Below are 13,595 nucleotides of genomic sequence, written 5' to 3'. Positions count from 1 at the left end.
GAATAATGGCCTAGTGAAAAGAGGACTGAGTTGGGAGTCAAAAGAACTGGGTTCTAGCCCCACCTCCGTCACGTGCTTGCTGTGTGACTTTGAGAAAGTCACTTCACTTCTCGGTGTTTCAGTCTCTCCTTGACCCCCTCCAATCTGGCTTCCGTCCCCTTCACAGCATGGTAACTATCTCCTCTAAGGTCACCGATGATCTCCTTCTTGCCAAATCCAACAGCCTCTACTCCAACTTAATCCTCCTCGACCTCTAAGGTGCCTTTGACATAGCAAACCACTCCCTTCTCCTTAAAACTTAGCTAACCTTCAATGACTCTGTCCTCTCCCAATTCTCCTCCTATTTCCCTGGTTGTTTCTTCTCAGGCTCTTCCTATGCCTCCCACCCCCTAAATGAGGGAGTCTCAGTTAAGTTTGACAATTCTATTTCTGAAATGTAGATTAAAAAACCACAGGCTATCTGACCGCTCTTAATCGTAGAAGCTGATTCAATCATCACTGCTCATTAGAAGCCCTATTTTACTGCCTTTTGAAAGACCCCAAAAATCACGCCCTTGTAAATAGAAAAATCACTAACGTGCAAAAAACCCACCAGGTTTTCAATGTTCCTGCCCTCTGGAAAGGGATGGAATGAGATGGTCAGGGTTTCCATTTATTTCTTTTCATCACTTCAAACATCGTCTTCAAGCTTGGTCAGGGAGCGCTAGGAAGTTTATAAAATTGCTACATCATCTAAAGCAACTTGAGTGCTATGGAATCTAAAAAATGCAATTTAGAATCCTCTTAGAGATTTCCATTTCCCCTCTACAGGGATCGACTTTGTTCTTTCAAAATGGCAGGTTAAAAATGGGGATGATTTTCTAAAGCAGAGCAGGGATTTAAATGACCATGAGAAGCAATGTGGGCTCTACAGCCCAGAACACTGTTTCCATCAGCAGCACCAAGACATTTGAAGGAACCGTGAGATGATTGCCTTCCTTGATATTGATCTTCCTAATTTTGTTGGTCTTATCTTATGCCGTCGAGTCGTTTCTGACTCATAGCGACACCACGGACACATCTCTTCCTAGAACGTCCCGCTCTCCATCATTTACCTAATTTTCTGTGTGGTGGCCCATTGTGGAATTGTCACCTTTTCATTCATTCATTCATTCATTCATTCATTCAATCCATAGTATTCCTTAAGCACTTGCTATGTGTCAAGCAACTGTTCTAAGCACATGGGAGAGTACAATAAACAAACACATTCCCTGCTCACAACAAGCTTACATTTACCCAAACCCCTCTTGAGAAGCAGCATGGCCTACTGGAAAGAGCACTGGCCTGGGAGCCAGAGAACCTAGGTTCTAATTCCAGTTCTGCCACCTGCTCTGTGCCTCAGTTGACTCATTTGTAAAATGGGGATTAAATATAAGTTCTCCCTCCTACTTAAACTGAACCCCATGTGGAACAGGAACTGTGTCTCAACCTGATTAACTCGTATTTTCCCCAATGCTTAGAACATTGCTTGACACGTAGCAAACGCTTAATGAATACCATGAAATAGAAAGCAAGAGAGACAAAGAGACAGAGAATAAGAGAAAGGGAGACAGAGAGAGAGAAAGAGAACACACACTGCTTTTCCTGTCTGTGGACAAAGATTCCATGTACAGACCAACAGTGGGATTAAGGCATGTTTCTTTCTATTCAGTTTGAACCAATAGGTACCCCCTTGTCCTTGTATTCGTATTTATTGAGTGCTTACTATGTGCAGAGCACTTAGGCGAGTACAATGTAATAGTATAACAGATATATTCCCAGTCCACAATGGACTTAGAGTCTGGAAGGGGAGACAGACATTAACAGAAATATATAAAATGACAGATATGGACATAAGTGCTGTGGGTCTGGGAGGGGGGATGAATAAAGAGAGTGGGAGAGGAGAAAAGGGGGAGTGTTAATCAGGGAAGGCCTTTCAAAGGAGATAAGGCATTGCAGGCTGTCACGTTCAGGAGTCACCTTGCCAACTCCCTACATGCTTTTGTACATCTCCTTTATGTCCCCTGTCAGCCTTAGTGTTCCAAACTAAAGGGTCCTAAGCTTTTCAGTCCCTCTGCACTAGGAACGTGGGGATCTGTCAAATAGGGATTAAATACCTGCTCTACCTCTTCATTAAATGGTCAGCCCCATAGTGGTCAAGAACCGATAAACCGGATTAGATCGTATATATCCCAATGCTTAGTATATAGTAAGCATTTGACAAGTGCCATGATTATTATCATTATATCATAATCTCTTTCCAAATGATTCTTTGATGGATAGGTCCCAACTGTGCATACGTTCTTCCAAAGACACGACATAAGAATATTGCAGTAATGCGATCTTTTCTAATGAAACTATTAAGGGTCTTAAAAAAAACCCTTCAAGCTGAGGTTGATATAACTTCTGAGTGTGTAAAGTACAAAGTGAATGAGCTGGTCTATCTTAAGTTGTATTTTCCTGTCAACTGATCTTATGAGGGGGTTGGAGAGGGAGGATATTGTGGATATTGCCTGTCATCTGTTGATTTACCCAAACCCCTCTTGAGAAGCAACGTGGCCTAGTGGAAGGAGCACTGCCCTGGGTTCCAACTCCAGCTTCGCCAATTGTCTGCTATGTGACGACCTTGGGCAAGTCATTTACCTTCTCCTTGCTTCAGTGGTTTAATCTGTAAAATGGCAATTAAATATTTGTTTGCCTCCTACTTAGAGTAAGGGCATTAGTCACGTGTTAGTCAAAGGGTTAGTCAAGTTGTCACCTTGGCTGTTTGTCAGTATTGACTCACTTAGGAAATCAGTAGATTCTCATTGCAGTGAAACTTTATGATATTCCCCAAAATTCCCCCAGCCACAAGTGTTCAGTCTTTTTTTTTTAATGGTCAATCAACCAGTGTTATTGTGTTTACTGTGCAGAGCACTGTACTAAGTGCTTGGGCGAGTACAATAGTAGAGTGTTGGCAGACACGATCCCTGCCCACAGTGAACTTACAGTCTAGAGGGGGAGCAGACACTAATATAAATAAATAATTCGTAATATATAATTTTTAGGTTTTTGTTTAACACTTACTATGTGCCAGGTACTGTACTAAGCACTGAGATACATATAAGTTAATCAGGTGGGACACAGTCAGTGTCCCACGTGGAGTCTTAATCCCCACTTTACAGCGGAAGTGACTGAGGCACAGAGAGGTTAAGTGATTTTCCCAAGGTCACAAGGCAGACATGTGGCAGAGGGAGGATTAGAACCCAGGTCTTCTGACTCCCAGGCTCTTTCCACTAGGCCACGCTGTTTCTCTGTCTATCCAGGGATAAACCCTATGCCCTTGTTTTTCTTGCTGTAACAAGTTCCACTAGGGGCCACGTTGGGTATACTGAGCTCACGCCTGCTCTTCACTGATGAAAGATCACAGTAATATTATGAACCCTCATTTCCAATATTTATTCCACACCTACTAATGAGTAGAGCACTGTGCCAGGCTCCTGGGAGGGTAGGGTGAAGTAGGATACCCAGTCCCTGCCCACAAAGAGCTTGCAATCTAACAGAGGAGACAAGCAGAAAGAGGCATATTGATGCAATAAGGGCAAAAATTAATATATAGGTACAGCTGGTAGATGTAAAATTAAGCAAAAATAAATAAATGCACATCAGTTATCAGAGTGGCCTATGGGATGACTTGACCAGGGGAGAGTGGATTAAGCAGGGAAGATCTCCTGGTGAAGGGGGCTTTTCAAGAGGCTTTAGGTGGGGAGGGATGCAGTCGGCAGATTTGAAAGGGGAGGGAGTTCCAGGCATGGGAAAAGGTGTGCACAATGGACTGAAGATAGGAGAATCTAGATAGCTAGGAGGTTATTTGGGGAGGAACAAAGACTGTATGAGATGGGGTGAGGTGGGAGAAGAGAGCAGAAAGTTAAGAAAGAAGCAGCTGAAGCCAGTGGTCAGGAATTTCTGTTTAAGGCTATGAGAAATGGACATCTTTGGAGGCTTTTGAGTGTGGGATAAACTGAAGAGGAAAGAGGCTAGGCACAGGGAGATAAGTAGAGAGACTGATGTGATCACTGGAAGGGGGCCAGGGAGGGGGAGTAAGAGAAGGAAGATCCAGAAAAGGAGACCTAGAATGAGTTGTCAGAGAAGTAGAATGAGAGCTAGAAGAATTCAGTTTTGGAAAGGCTTTCTGGGACAAACTCTAGGAGAAACCTGTGGAGGGAGGGTAAGATACATATGGGCAGGCTACTAGTATTGTATTCCTGTGTACTTCCTACATACTAAATACTGTGTTTTGCACTCAGTGAGTGCTCAGTATATACTATGACTACTACAAGGAGGTGGAAATAGTCAATAGTGACAAGACAACCGAAAGGTCAAGGAGGATTAGGACAGGAGTTCAAAAGGGGGTCACTGGAGACCTTGGTGAGAGTAGCTTCAGGAGTTCCTGATCCTTGCACTACTGACGTCTTTACAGTCCTTCCCCAGATAGGGGAAGCAGTGTTGCCTAATGGAAAAACCACAGGACTGGGAGTCAGAAGGACCTGGGTTCTAATCCCAGTTCTGTCACTTGTCCACTGTGTGACCTTGGACAAGTCCCTTCACTTTTTTCTGCACCTCAGTTCCCTCACCTGTAAAATGGGGATGAAGACTGTGAGTCCCATGTGCAGCAGGGACTGTGTCCAACCTGATTTCCTTGTATCTACCCCAGTGTTTAGTAAAGTACTCTGCAAACAGAAAGCGCTCAATAAATACAGATGATTGATTTAAAACTATTTCACTGATCCTGAACCAGGTTTTTGCAAAGAAGTTATTTTGGAAAACTATTTCAACTGCAGAGCAAAAAAAACCCCATCTACTTGGGAAGAAGCACTTTAACCTAAACTTCCATTTTGAATGTTCTGCTTTTTCAGATTCATAATTAAGCTGCTATTTCTGGGGTTCTTCCTATCCCGGCAAGCTAGAGCATAGTGAATTCTCACTAAACTGGGGAGGGAGTTCAGCACCCGATCAGATCCAAGTATCAGGAGTTACACCCCGCTGCGGGAGAGTTCCCCTTCTAATTTGCAGCCTTCCCTCAGGGGCTTAAACGAGATTCTACTTGCATTCTGGTTTAGCTGTGGGAAACCAATGCCCAAGGCCAATCATCGGGGAGGATGAACAGATGATTTACAGCTGATGTCTTAAGACATCAGGTCTTAAGGATCCCTTAAGGGGACCTTGGCGACAGAATCTCCACAAGACTCAGTGCATCAGTTTAAGTAAGTTTGTTTGTATTTGGTTTTTAATGATGTTTGTTTAGCGCTTAGTATGTTCCAGGCACTTTACTAAGCACTGGAGTAGAGACAAGTTAATCAGGCTGGACCCAATCAAACCTGTCCCACGTGGGGCTCACAGTCCTCATCTCCATTTTACAGATGTGGGAACTGAGGCACAGAGAAAGTGAAGTGACTTGTCCACGGTCACATGCAGCAGGCAAGTGGTAGAGCTGGGATTAGAAACCAGGTCCTTCTGACTCCCAGGCCCATATTCTATGCACTGGGCCAGGCTGCTTTTCTTGCTAACAGCTCTTATATACAGATCCATAATTTCATTTATTTATATTAATGTCTGCCTCCTCCTCTAGAATGTTAGCTCGTTGTGATCAGAAATGTGTCTGTTGTTATAGTGTATTCTCCCAAGTGCTTAGTACAGTGCTTTGCATACAGTAAGCACTCAAAAAAATGACTGAATGAATGAATCATACGCTACCAAGCACTTAGTATAGTGCTCTGCACATAGTAAGTGCTCAATAAATACCACTGATTGATTGGTACATGTGTTCCTACTAACTCTGTTGTATTGGACTCTTCCGAGTGCTTAGTACAGTGCCCTGAAAACTGTAAGTGCTCAATGAAGACCCCTGACTAATTGATTGAAAAAATGCCACTGATTGATGGATTCTAAGGGATTCCCTGTACACCAAGTGAAATTCAGACTTGAGAAGCTACTCTAAACAGGAGTAGTTGTTTAGAGCCTATAGACAGCTATTAAGGCATAGCGTTAATAAGAAGAATAGCGGTATTTGTGAAGTGCATCCTCTGTGCCAAGCATTGTGTTTAGCACTGAGGTAGATACAGGATAAACGGACCCTCTGGAGAGCTGCTTGGCTGAACCTGGAGTGGGCAGTCTTCAAAGTGCTTTCTTTATCCAGAAAGGGAAGCCTTCCAAACACATAAGTAACACTATAGACAGGAAGACATTCCTGTTTTCAGGGTTTTTAAAATATTTAATAGATAGAAACTCTTCAGTGCCCATTAAATGAAAATGCAGGGCATCCATCACTCCTTTGCTCTGTCGCGCACTGTGGCAGGCCATTTCCGCTGGCTTCAAAGATGAAGCTTTAATGAAAAACAGTCATGAGGTTTGAGTGGTGCTTCTAAAGCTGCAGTCTGATCGTGAATATATCTGTGCCCCCGAGGAAGAGCAGCCTATAAATTCAAAGACTCCAACAGCCATTTGTACAGAGGCAAACTTACTCAAGAAGGGTTAGCACTTTTTCCTCAGGGAAGCAGTGAGGTCTAGTGGAAAGAGCCTAAGTCTGGGAGTTCTAATTCCACCTCTCATTTGCTTCCTGTGGCTTCAACTACCAACTCTCAGCAGGTGATTCCCAAATCTCTGCCTCCAGTCCTCAACTCCTTCCTTCTCTGCAGGCTCGTATTTCCTCCTGCCTTCAGGACATATCTAGTTGGTTGTCCCACCGACACCTCAAATTTAACATGTCCAAAACAGAACTCCTTATTTTCCCACACAAACCCACTCCTCCCACTGACTTTCCTATCACTGAAGACAGCACACCCATCCTCCTGACTCACAAGCCGAAAAATTTAGTGTTATCCTCGGCTCAACTCTCTCATTCAACCCACATATACAGTCTGTCACTAAATCCTGTCAGTTCTACCTTCACAACACTGCTAAAATTTGCCCTATTCTCTCCATCCAAACTGCTACTACATTGATTTAAGTACTTATCCTAGCCCGCCTTGATTACTGATCAGCCTCCTCACTGACTTCCCTGCCTCCTGTCTCTCCCCACTCCAGTCCATACATTTTTTTAATATATTTAAGTGGTTACTATGTGCCTCAATGGGATAGATACAAGCTAATAAGCTTGGACACAGTGTCTGTCCCACATGGGGCTCACAATTTTAATCCCCATTTTACCGATGTGGTAACTGAGGGGCAGAGAAATGAAGTGACTTGCCCAAGCTTACACAGCAGACAGGTGTCGGAGCTGGGATTAGAACTCAAGCCCTTCTGACACCCAGGCCCTGGGTTCTATCCACTATGCCATGCTGCTGTGGTTCACATAGCAGGGCAGGAAGATACTTTCTGGCTCAGTGTTCTATGGGTGAATCAGGAACCATGCACTAGGATCTACTCCTCCTCCCACTTCCCACCTGACCTCTGACCTCAGAGTTGGGCTGAGGGTTACAGGCTCCCTTAGTTGGGATGTGGGCTGTTGGGAAGCAAGGAGACCCTGAACCCCTACTCCCAGCTCTAGCTTGTCATGGCCTTTGTACATTCAATTACTTATTCTCACTCTTCCTGCTGTTCTCAAATTTCTTCTTGTTATATCCCCATACTCACACGTCTATTAGGTATTTTTTTTGTCACTCTCCCTTTCACGCCTAGATCACAAACGCCTTCTGGGCAGGGAAAGTGTGTCTTGTTTCTGGTGGGCTCTCCCAAGTGCTCATACAGCAGAAGTCGGAGGACATGTTCTTATCCCAGCTCCACCACTTGCCTGCTGTGTGAGCTTAGTAAGCGCTTAGTACAGTGCTCTGCACATAGTAAGCGCTCAATAAATACTATTGAATGAGTGTGACCCTGGCCAAGTCACTTATCTTCTTTGTCCTCAGTTTCCTCATCTGTAAAAGGGAGATCCAATACCTGTTCTCCCTCCTAACTTAGACTAGGAGACAGGCTATGTCCAACATGATTATTTTGCATCTACCCCAGTGCTTAGTGTCCGGCACATAGTAAGCACTTAAATACCTCATTTACAGTTGCTATTTAGTGACCAATGCAAACAGATTCTCTGGACAACTGCAGTAGAGCAGGACGCTGACCCCAGGAGCAATCGGGAAGCATTCCTGCCTAAAACGGGGATTTATTTCTGACAGAAGGGGTGGTCCTTAACGCAGGACTGAGTATGCTGTAAGCACCAACTGCATATTATCGATTGATCATCGATTGAGTGACACAGTGACAAACAGAGCCAGCAAGACTGCTGGCTCATATCTGGTGGTGCGTTATCAAACTCCTAGCGTCCCATCTCTCTCATACCTCAGGATGACCGCCTAGTTTCTGCCGGGTCCGATTTCTCCTGCTCTTGACCGTAAATAAGCCTGTTGTGGGCAGGGAATGCATCTGTTTTGTGTTGTACTGTATTCCCCCAAGTGCTTAGTACAGTGGTCTGCATAAAGTAAGTGCTCAATAAATACTATTGAATGAATGATTTCTGCCTCGAAGGTGAGGGAGCAGTCTGCACAATCTGTCCTAGAGCTGGTCACAAAAGGGAGCACTCCTCGGAGGAAGAGGGTGTCGCAGGATCACAGTTTCTGAGGCAAAGTGCAGAGCTGGAGTTACCTCAGAATGAGAAATTGCCACCCTATTTGCTGCCATCATTTCTAAGCTGTAATTACTTCAGAACACAAAAAAATTAATAGCCAGCTTTATGCTAAATGGTACAGACACTAAATCATGTTCAAGTAACCGAGAACTTCCTCCATTATCTAGCTGAGAATTAAGGGCAAGCAAGCAGAAAGCACTTAACAGGAGACTGAAGGCTGAATCATTACCTAGGGCTTTTTGTTTGTTTGTTTTCTAACTAATTTACTGCAATGGGTGAACCAATGCCTTTTTTGCAATCTATATTGTCCCAAGTCCTCATATCCCTGGAAGGAAGGAACGGGATCTAAGTGTGGAAGATTTCACTGGATGGCTGATCCAGGACCCGGGATCTGAGCCTCTTTACTGGAACAAGAAAATGGAAAACCTTTAGCAGACAATTGTATTTACTGAGTGTTACTATGTGGAGACCACTGTAGTATACACTTGGGAGAGTATAATACAATAGGATTGGTAGACAGGTCATTTTAATTGGGGAAGATTGTTGTGTCTTCGCAAGGTTGAATGAGAAAGAAGTGATAAGAAGTACTTTTTTATGGTATTTGTTAAGCACTTATTATGCAGCAGGTACTGTATTAAGCACTGGGGTAGATGAAAGTTAATCAGTTTGGGTACAGTTCATGGTCCTACATGGGGCTCACACTTTTAATCCCCCTTTTACAGTTTAGAGAACTGAGGCTCAGAGAAGTTAAGTGACTTGCCCAAAGTCACACAGCAGAAAACTGGCAGAGTAGAATTAGAACCCAGGTCCTTCTGACTCCCAAGCCCATGTCTGTCTAACAGACTATAGATTGTTGCTTTTCATCAAAGTAGGACCTGAACCACTGAACCTGGCTTGGAATTTCACCTGGTGGGTGTTTCCTCTTTTCACCCGGAGTCCATGCATAAACCAATGTCTATAAATTCCTACCAGTGCTCAGTACAGAGAATACAGTGAGAATACCAGTGCCGTACTGAGAGAAGCAGTATGGCCTGGTGGAAAGACTGCAGGCCTAGGAGATAGAGGACCTTATTTGTTTAGTTTTTACAGAATTTGTTAATTACTTACTATATAACAAACACTGTCTAAATGCTACTAGATACAAGTTAATTAGGTTGGACAGCCCCTGTCTTAAATAGTGCCCACAGTCTAAGTGGGAGAGAACAGGTATTTAATCCCCAATTTACAACTGAGGAAACTGAGGCACAGAGAAATTAAATGACTTTCCCAAGGGCACACAGCAGGCAATTGACAAAGCTGGGACTAGCCAGCTCCTCTGACTCCCAGGTCTGCGCTTTTTCCACTGTGCCACGCTGCTTCCTTAGGACCTGGGCCGGGGTTCTAATCCTGACTGCCACTGGTCTGTCGTGTGACCTTGGGCAAGTCACTTCACTAGACCTCAGTTTCCTCAACTGAGACATAGGGATTCAATTCCTGTTCTCCCTCCTACTTAGACTGTAAGCCCCATGTGGGGCAGGGACTATGTCCAACCTGATTACCTTGTATCTACCCCAGTGCTTATAACAGTGCTTGGCACATGGTAAGCACTTGTATATCATATTATTATCATCAATGTTATTATTACAGCAATCAATGGTATTTATTGAGCACTTACTGTGTGCAGAGCACTGTACTAAGCACTTGGGAAAATACAATAAAAGAGAGTTGGTAGAGGTGATCTCTGTCCACAGGGAGCTTGTTGTCTATGGCTGGGAGACAGACATTAAAATTGATTAGGAATAGGGACTATCCCTGTGTGCACTGTGAGATTTACACCTGCTACGCACTGACTGAATAGTATTATTGATGGAACCTTGACTGACTGAGCCCAAGAAACACAGATTCTCTGAGTCAGCTTTTCTGCACCTTTAAAGTTCACCGGAGCTGGGGATTCATTTGCTTTCAGATCTGGAAATTCTAGGTTCTAAGCAGATGGTGCTTTTTTAAGCCAGTGATTTTCACATACACCTCCAGCAGCCCAAGTGTGACACTTCACCTCTGAGCACAACAGCTCACACATTCTGAATGTCAGCAGGTAACTTTTATTTAGAAATAAATGTTAGCAGCTGAGGTTATTTACAGGACTGTAGGTTTACCCTTGTTTACCTGGCCTCTTCCAATCAATCAGTGGTATTCATTTAGTGCTTACTGTGTCCAAAGAGCTTTCCCAAGTGCTTGGGTGAGGACAATACAACAGAGTTACACATGCTAGAAGTCTGGGGTTTTGGCCACCATCATCAACCCCTTCATCTTTACTTGAAATTTGAAGAAATCAGGCCCAAACTTTATGGTGAGGCCCTGGTGGGATTAGAACTCACAGCCCTTAGAATCTAATCCAGTGATTGGCCAACAGAGCCAGTTGCTAGGAATCTGAATGCCCCATGCCCCTCTAAAACATTGGCTTGATCTACAGAATTAATGTCAGAAGCACCCAGTGACTGGATTTTCCTCCTTGGGAAGGATGAAGGAGGAAGGAAGAGATTCCAGAAGAGTAAAAAGGTATCCAGAGAAACCCCCAAGACTGAAATGTGCTAAGGGATTTTTTCCAACTACTCCAAAGAGACATGTGAAAGTCAAGGAATTACAAACCTGTTTTGAACTAACACCCACAGGTTGCTGAGATCAAACTTTGGTTTCTAGTTAGGATGGGAAATGTACACTTTTCAGCAAGCACAATGTGGAAAAGTTGATGTAATGAGAACTTCAGAATTTTTTTATGGTATTTGTTAAGCATTTACTATGTGCCAGGCACTGGACTAAGTGTTGGGTTGGACACAGTTCATGCCCCACATGGGACTCACAGTCTTAATCCCCATTTTGCAGAGGAGATAACTTGAGGCACAGTCAAGTGAAGTGACTTGCCCAAGGTCTCTCAGCAGACAAGTGGCAGTGCCAGGAATAGAGCCCAGGTCCTCTGACTCCCAAGCCCATGCTTTATCTACTAGATCACATTGCTTCTCTTAGGTTTTAAGGCTTTTGAATTAATAGAATTATTTGAGCACACCAAGAGTGCACTGTATTGGCCACCCTTGTCCTAAGAACTCTACTGAGCTCTTGGAACAGAGTAAATAGACCTGGTCTCTGCCCTCAAGGAGCTTACAGTCTCAGGGAGAAGACAGGCACCTAAATCATTTCCGGACAGAAAGATGGAAAGGGGGATATATAGACGTAGAGAAGCAGCGTGGTTTAGTGGAAAGAGCACGGGCTTGCAAGTCAACAGACGTGGGTTCTAATCCTGGCTCCACCACTTGTCTGCTGTGTGACCTTGGGCAAGTCACAACTTCTCGGTGCCTCAGTTACCTCATCTGGAAAATGGGGATTAAACTGTGAGCCTCATGTGGGACAACCTGATTATCTTGTATCTACCCCAGTGCTTAGAACAGTGCTCGGCACATAGTAAGCACGTAGCAAATACCATTATAATAATTACTATTATTAAGTAGTAGAAAATGTAAGATAGATGTGTACATACATGGTACTGGAGGGTGTGAGTACAACATAGGTGGTGACCAAGTTTGGAAGTGAATATTAAAAATTAGATATTAGAAATGAACTGAGGAACTCCTCATTTTGAGAAGCAGCATGGCTAAGTGGAAAGAACACAGGCCTGAGAGTCTGAGGACTTGGCTTCTAATCCTGATTCTGTGGGACCTTGGGCAAGTCAAAACTTCTCTGTAACTCAGTTTTCTCAAGAGTAAAATGGGGATTTAATACGTGTTCTCTCTCCTACTTATACTGAGTCAGGGGTCTGAGACTGCGTCCAACCTGATTAACTTGTACCTACTCCAGCACTTAGAACAGTGCTTGACATGTAGTAAGCACTTAAATACCATAATCATTACTGTCGTAGTAATGTAAGTCCAAAAAGGTTGCAGTGTCGAGTCCGATACTCTTTAGATACTTGTTTTAAAGCAACAATCAAAGAGCAAATCAACAACAAGACCTCCTGAAGGAAATGTGATTTCAGAAGTGGTTTGAAAATTGGGAGGGCTGCATTTGAAGGGAGAAACAGCGTGGCCTAGTGGATAGATAATGGACCTGAGAATCAGAAGGGTCTGGGTTCTAATTGCAGTTCTGCCACTTGTCTGCTATGTGACCTTGGGCAACTCACTTCACTATGAGCCCCATGTGGGACATGGGCTGTGTCCAACCTGACCAGCTGATATCTAGCCCAGTGCTTAGTATAGTGTTTGGGACATGGTAATATAATGGAATAACATGGAATATCATGTCTTTGGAAGTCTTTTAGCTAAATGCACGGAATTTCAAGACTTGAACCTGCCTTTACCACATAAAAAAAAATCCAAGGAAGAGTGTGTGCATTAAAGGGTGGAGGGGGAAAGAAAATCAAATTAGAACTCTGTCCTTTTTGTGATATCTGCAGGTTCTATTCTTGTATCAGGTGATGAAGGACAGGCCAATTTAGTATGGTAAAGGCTTAACAAATACCATAAAAGAGAGAGACAGAGAGAGATCAACGGGGGAAAAGGCATGAGTGGGAAGATGGAGGTGGGAGAGCCAAGAAAAAGCCTACCGTGTGCCAGGCATCTATGGTGTGCAGAATTTAGGGACATAACCTAAAGAAGTCCACAGAAGCCCACAGAAGTCCAAGAAAAATCTCTGCCCTTGAGGGATTGATTGCTGTGTGACCCTTAGCAAGTCACCCAAATTCTCTGTGCCTCCATTACTTCATCTGTAAAATGGGGATTAAGACTGTGAGCCCTATTTGGGACAGGTACTGTGACCAACCTGATTATCCCATATCTATCCCAGTGCTTAGTACAGTGCCAGGCACATCAATCAATCAATCAATCAATGGTATTTACTGAGCAGTTACTATATGCAGATCGTTGCAGTAAGCCCTTGGGAGAAGCCCCTGGGTTACAAATGTATGGGTTATCTCCCCTGCAGCCTTATCCATGCTAGAGTGCTATTACTTCCC

At 43.8% G+C, this 13,595-nt stretch overlaps 1 protein-coding gene across 1 annotated transcript in view; it reads right to left on the bottom strand.

Moving 5' to 3' along the window:
* The window catches only part of RELN (reelin), a 324,257-nt gene that overhangs the window by 262,087 nt on the left and 48,575 nt on the right, over positions 1-13,595 (bottom strand). The gene's annotated exons all lie outside the window — the stretch shown is intronic.

This window comes from Ornithorhynchus anatinus, chromosome 13 (genome assembly GCF_004115215.2).
Source record: "Ornithorhynchus anatinus isolate Pmale09 chromosome 13, mOrnAna1.pri.v4, whole genome shotgun sequence".
Taxonomy (NCBI): Eukaryota; Metazoa; Chordata; class Mammalia; order Monotremata; family Ornithorhynchidae; genus Ornithorhynchus; species Ornithorhynchus anatinus.
This window is presented reverse-complemented; position numbering and strand designations above follow the sequence as displayed.